The sequence below is a fragment of the Capra hircus genome, chromosome 22, assembly GCF_001704415.2.
Source record: "Capra hircus breed San Clemente chromosome 22, ASM170441v1, whole genome shotgun sequence".
Classification (NCBI taxonomy): domain Eukaryota; kingdom Metazoa; phylum Chordata; class Mammalia; order Artiodactyla; family Bovidae; genus Capra; species Capra hircus.
Window position 1 is genome coordinate 45,471,417 of NC_030829.1, and position 6,768 is coordinate 45,478,184.

The following is a 6,768-nucleotide window of genomic DNA, read 5'->3' on the forward strand; positions in this document are numbered from 1 at the left end:
TTACTGTTTTATTTACATAAATTTACTTTAAGGGAAAAAATGCCTCCATCATAAAGGAGAAAGTAGGGTAATTTTCCATACATAGCCATCACCAACTCTAAGGGCAAAAAAGTAAATAAAAAGAATGAAGACAAAGTTCTGAGGCTGAAGCTTTCCCTTCCATTGGTGAAAAGGGAAACTGGCAAAGGTTAGAGATGGGTTTGCGGAGCTGAACAGAGAGTGTTTCTCTGTTACTGAATGGAAAGGGCTGAAGATGGTCAGGGAAGGAATATGTAACTCTGTGGCTGAAGGGTGTTTCAGACTGTGCCTGTGGACCGCCCTGTCATCATTTCAAGGGCCCACTTTGATCTCTGAATTTTAGGGAACCCTCCTGCAGCAACAAAAATGCAGAGATGAGTTTTTAGATAAACTTTATTTTTAATAGGTTTTATTTTTAGAACCTTCTTAGACTTACAGACAAATTAAGCAGATAGTCCAGTGAGTTCCCATATAAACTTCCTTCCCACACAGATACAGTTTCCTCTGTTATCTTACATGTTATCTTACACTCACATGGTATACTGTCACCAATGGAACAGACACAAATAAACTGTTATTAACGGAAGCCTATTCTTCATGTATGTAAGGCCGGACCCCGGGGGCCATGATGGGCCGCCCCTCCTTTCCCTCCCGCCGGTAACGGAAGGAGCCTTCCAGATCCCGGGGACCAATGACAGCACACTTCACCAGCTAAAGCCGCCCCACCCCAGCCACGTAGAAGGACCTGTCAGCCCGCAACACCTCGGCCTGGCGGCCTATCCGAGCCCCCGTCCATCTAGCCTAACCATCCCTCGCAAGGAACGTATAAAAAGCACCCCCAACACGGTCCGGGCACGGACTTCCTCGCCCTGCCTCACTCGGGTCTGGGAACCCTGCCCAGGAGCGCTTCACCATTAAAAATCCTGTTAGACACTCTTTTGGTGTCCTGGTCGTCTTTACCTAACAACGTGGGCTTCTTTAGTTTTAACCTAAGGTCCTTGCTCTGTTCTAGGAACTCCTCCAGAGTCTACATTGCACTTTGTTGTCACATCCCCATGAGTTACACTCTTTGTTTTTGGTGATCTTGACAGTTTTGAAGAGTGCGGGTGAGTATACTGTAGGTTGCCCCTCTCCTGGGATGTGTGTGATCTTCCCATGGTTAGATGGGCGTATGGACTATGGGCGGAAAACCACAGAGGTAAGCTGACACTTTCATTAGGTATCACGGTACATGGTTTCAGCCTTGGTGTTTGGGTGTCGATCGATCACCTGACCGAGGTGGTGTTTTGGGCTGCTGCGCTGTAGTCAGTCTTTCCGCTTTACAATAGCTTGTTGCAGTGCAGAGATAAAGGATCAAATCTCTCAGATGGAACTTTCTGCTGGAAGTGTAGAGAACACCCTGGCTAGAGAAGAAAATTACTCTTCAAGTCTTTTGGATCAAAACCGTCTAAATCGCCGGCCCACTGATTTGGTCTGTGTTTTGGACCAGCCAGTTTCTCTTCCATTAGAGAGGGCTTTGTCACCTCTAGCCTTGCATTCCCCTGTTAAGTTACTTCAGCATCTATGGCAGGAGTGAGCCTTGTGAGTGGACAGACCATTTCACTGGTGCAGGGCAAAGCCAGCATCTCTGCAGGTTAAAACCAGATGCTGACTGTGCCAGCACTCTGGCTTTGCTTAGAAAGGACTCAGAAAAGAAACTTCGCATAAACTCAAGACAGAACCTCTGTGTCTGCATAACTCACTGGGTAAGGGTGTTATGGCTGTTTGAGAAGTGAAACATGAGTGCTTATTTGAATAAATTGAACTGTTGGATTGTTTTATTCTTTTGCAAGTACCCATCCCCCCACCAAAGAATTCCTTCAAAAGTCTTTGAAGAACAAAAACATAACACAAGACAACTTGAGCAAAAATAAATATTTGCAGGCACATACACATACGTGGCTTCGTGCAGTGAACAGTTCACACTTAGTGAGTTTCAGGAGTGGCCTGTTCCAGGGGCTCAAATGACTTAATGTCCTTCTTGGTTTTGCTCCCTTCCTGGTATTCCATTCTTGAGCAGCCTCAAAGTTTCAGGTGAGACCCTAGGCCCCACACCCCTCTCCCTAAGGGAGGAGCCATGTACTCCTCCCCGCTAGGTGTGGAGCCCACCTCAATCTTGTGGACTGAGAAAGGGGAAGGGATGGACTCCCAGACAAGAAAGGAAAATGATGCTGAGGAGGCAAACATCAAAGGCACAGCCATGTGACGTAGTCACAGTAAAACATTGAGGCTGGTTTATTTTACCTTTGACTAGAGCCTTGACCCAGAAGGGAGCAACAGGATATCTGTTCTGATAGAAACATTAGACTGGAAATCAAGACATAAGTAAAATCTCTTATTTTATAACCATTTTGTTACAGCTGCTCGGTGGTAGCCTGCCATTGTATAACTGCATGTTTTCTCCATGTCTGAATCTAACTGGCAGAAATAACGTATCTCTTAACTACCTGATATAGTACATGAGAAGATAAAATAAGACAGTAAATGAGAAAATGTTTAGAAAAAATATTTTAGCAACAGAACTCTGTCCACAATTCTAACAAAGTCCTCGGATGACTTGTTTCAGTTCTGAGAGCCAGTCTGCACAGAAGGCAGTCTTCTTCCTTGGTGGCTCATCTATACAGTATTTAGGCAGATATATCAAGACTTTAGGATAAAAGCTGTTGAGAAAGAATTACTGCTATTTTCCACAACATAGATGAATTTCCCACAGCATTAGGTGAAAGCAGATGAACACAAGCGAATACACTGTGCGATTCCATTTACACAAGGCTCAGAAACACACGAATTTCATCTGTGGGGTTAGAAATCAGGATGATGTTTAACCTTTGGAGGGTTTGTGCAGTAAGGGCACAAGAGAAGGTTCGTGGGATGCTGGCCGTACCCTGATTCTTGACCTGGAAGTTGGTTACATGGTTATGTTCCGTTTATGAAGATTCATCAAGTGACATAATTTCTCTACTCTTGTGTCTCTATGTTGTCGTCGCTTAGTTGTGTCCAACTCTTTGTGACCCCACGCGCCAGGCTCCTCGGTCCATGGGATTTCCCAGGCAAGAATACTGGAGCGGGTTGCCATTTCCTTCTCCAGGGGATCCTCCTGACCCAGGGATCGAACTCTTGTCTCCAGCATTGGCAGGTGAATTCTTTACCACTAAGTCACCAGGGAAGTCCTCTGTCTGTATATCTCATTGAAAAAATTTATCCTATACAGGTTTCATGTCATTATGCATGGATCCAGTTGCAGATTGCAGAGGCTGGAAAACTAGGGCCTGGGGAATGAATTTAGACTTTGGATATTTCTTGTCTGACCAGCACTGTGTCTCAGGGTTCCTCCCCCCACCCCAGGGCAATAGTGATAGGCTGGCAGTCTGGGAACTTGGAGAAATGTTAGGTGTACTTGCCATTTCTCCACAGCCTTCATTTCTGTCTCTAAAGCTACACCTGGCCAACTTCACCCCTGCCTGACCCCCTGAAGGTATTTGACTTTTCAGACTCTGGACAGGCTATAATCCTGACTCTATCAGAGCCCAGAAAGTGACCCTGGGCTGGTTACTCAGCCTCTCTGTGTCTGTCTTCTAATCCTAAAATTATAGTACATTCCCAGAAGGTTTTTTTTTTTTTTTTTAACCAAGGATCAAATGGGCATGTAACACAATGCCAGCCATTCAAAGATTTAAAAAAAAAAGGAAAGGATAACTATGAGTTGTAGTAATTTTTAAATAATAGAAATGTTTAATGAAATAAAATTGCTGATCACCTGTGGACTCCCAACCATTGTCTTACAAGAACTGCTGCTAAGCCAGTCCTTGTTCAGGTCACATTTGCCGTGCCAGTGTTTTCATCAACCATGTTTAATAACCAGTTACCAGATCTGGATATTGGGGGCTGTAAATTTCCCTGGTGACTGTTGCCAGTGGCAGGGAAAGAAAGACCTGGGTAATTACCACTTGTGTTTCCAGAAAACACATGAACTCAAGTCAAAATCAAGGGGTTTGGACAATAAAACATCAGGGTCTTACAATGTAAGAAAGAGCCGCCCAACCTGTATGATGAGAAATGGGTGCCTGGTTAGAAAACAGCAAAGGGGCAAAGACGCGTGTGGCAGACACTGCTGCAGCCTCTGCACTGGCAGGACCTTTTCTCTTTTTCCTTCCCAGATGCTGCACACATCTGGCAGAAGAATTCAGGCTTTAAGATTAGTCATGGGTTGGTTAGGAATCAGTACCTTCACCCCAGCCACAACCCATGGCCTTGGTCTTCCGTGATCTATTAGTAATGTAGTTGCCTTTCTTTGTTTAGCATGGTTGTTTGGAAATGATGCAAGGCTGTTCAGTATCTTTCAAACAAGGTAGCTTAATAGGTTGCAAGGAAATATCCCAAGACAGCAACAATTCAAGGACTTTTAGAAATATGCAGACACCATAACTCCAATGGAAAATGCTCAAGACAGCTCTTTGCAAGATGTTGGCGTTAGATCCAAAACTCTAGTTGAAGATTCTTTGATTTTTGAGCAACATGTTTTCAATGTATGAGAAAAGAGGTTACAGTGGGTTTCAGGGGAAAATGTCTTGCCTTTGGATTCCCCCAAAGTGTTTCATTTCTTAAGAAAGAAGAAAATGGATAAACTTTAAGCCCCACCCCCACTCCACCCCACCCCGTGCAGTCTTTGTGTATCAGCAGGCTATGATTCCTACAGTAGGTTTGTTTAGGTCAAGTTTGTGTGTCCAGAAGGAGCTGTCCACATTAGCACAGACCTGGGGCCTGGGCGGGGGGTTGGGGAGGGGGGCTGGGTGGAGTTGAGCAGATTGAGCAGTGATAGGAGAGAATTAAAATTTCTTAGGATGACCAGTTCCAACTCTCCTGGACTTCCAGAAATTATAAAAGTCATGGAAGAAAATTTTCTCCAAGAGTTTTGTTTGGTTATAGTCAAAGAAACTGAATTTCAACAAATCCAAGGTGATCACAGTGAATTCTTAAAGAACAAGCTCAGGGCATGGCATCTGGCCATTTTTAGGAGTATAGATGCTCTGCTACCCAGCTAATGAAATGGCCCTATTTTCCTTCTGACGACAATGGCCAAAACTGATAACAGGGTAGTTGATTTTAAATCACCTAAGATTCAAGGAGGCCGTAAGAAATAAAAATTTGCTCCAGGTATTTGGAGGGGCAAGGCTGTTTGCACAACTGGACAAGAGAGACCGTTGGCAGCACTTTCTCCAGAGACGTTTTCTGTGCATACGCATCCTTGCAGTTGTTCACAAGAGCATGGAATCCTCCTGGCTCACCTGGAAGTGTTCTCTTTCCCTAACCTCTGACTTTGGTTCATACACTGTCACCCACTGTTAGAGGTATTCAGCTGAAAAGAATAGAGGGTATCTGACTGAAGAATGATAATAAGGGCAGGTTGGGTTCCAGATTTTGTATAACTCTGAGATAGGTTATGCTCCTCTTTTCTCAATCTCAACAGAAGAGCAAATTGCAAGATGCTCCCCCATTCAAACCCCTTTACATGCTACAGTTTATCTCTGAAGGAAAGAACACACAAGCAGAATAGCTTTGTAGGACAATTCTCCCCTTAGCCTCGCAAAACAGCAGTTGTAGGTACGATGAGATGTAACTGAGCTAGGCAAAACAGATACCACCTTTGGAGCAGGGAGCTGTATTTTTCTCCAGCCAAATTTTGGGAAAATCTGATGTTGGTTTGGACATTGGTATTAAAACAATCCGTACAAGTTCGGGCAAACACAACTGCAGAAATCTTTAAAAGCCAGTCATTTTTGTGCTGAGGGCATCAAACTGAATATTAACATACAGTCGTAACTAGCCAGTCATTCTGTGCGTGTGTTTGGACTTTCAGAAGATAATCTTTTCATGTCCAGGTCTGTCTCTGGCTTATTTGACCTTGGCCTAATTGCTTAATCTCTCTTGGCTTCAGGTTTTCTATCTTGAAAGTGAGAGGAATAACAACATCCAACCACCTATCTCATCCGGGTCTTGAGTGGCTTAACGGGGTCATGTTTGTAAGGTCCTGGAAAACTCTCAGGAGAGAAAGTTGTACCACTTTTCCACTTTCGCCTGGTAAGATTTTCGAGTCATAGGTGGGAAGGGGTGCACTTAATGGGGCCTTTATTACAGACGGATGTTCTCTGCTTCCTTATAACTAGAGGACGGACATCTTTTGAAAGCAGGATTTTTCATTACTGTGACATCTCTGACTCTTGTCAACACAACAGTCTGGAACTCCTGTGGTAATCCAAGCTTTCTCCTCTAGCTAAATAGTCTGTGGAGCTCTCAGGAAAGCACCATGATTTTATGGCCACAAGGAATTACCAGGACTATTTCTGTATCAGTAATACTTAGATTGACTTCTGGGGTCACACAGGTGGGTTGAGTTCTATCTATCTCTGCCATTTCCTGGCTGGGTGACCTGAAGCAGATCTCTCGGCCTCCCTGTGCTTTGTGTTGGAAGCACAACCTTGCGGTAGAATGCTTGCCGCAGTGTGCAGCACATGGCAAGGTCGCAGACACTATGACCTGTGTTAACAGTGTGTATGACCATAACTTCATGTATATATTCTCCAGGGCCATGAAGACTAATAATGAGTGCAAGTCTCCAACTGAGCAGATCCTAACTCATTGGAGCTTGTGCTTAACCAGAAGCTGGCTTATCCTGACTGTCCATTCACAATACCCACATTTTGTAAGTACTCT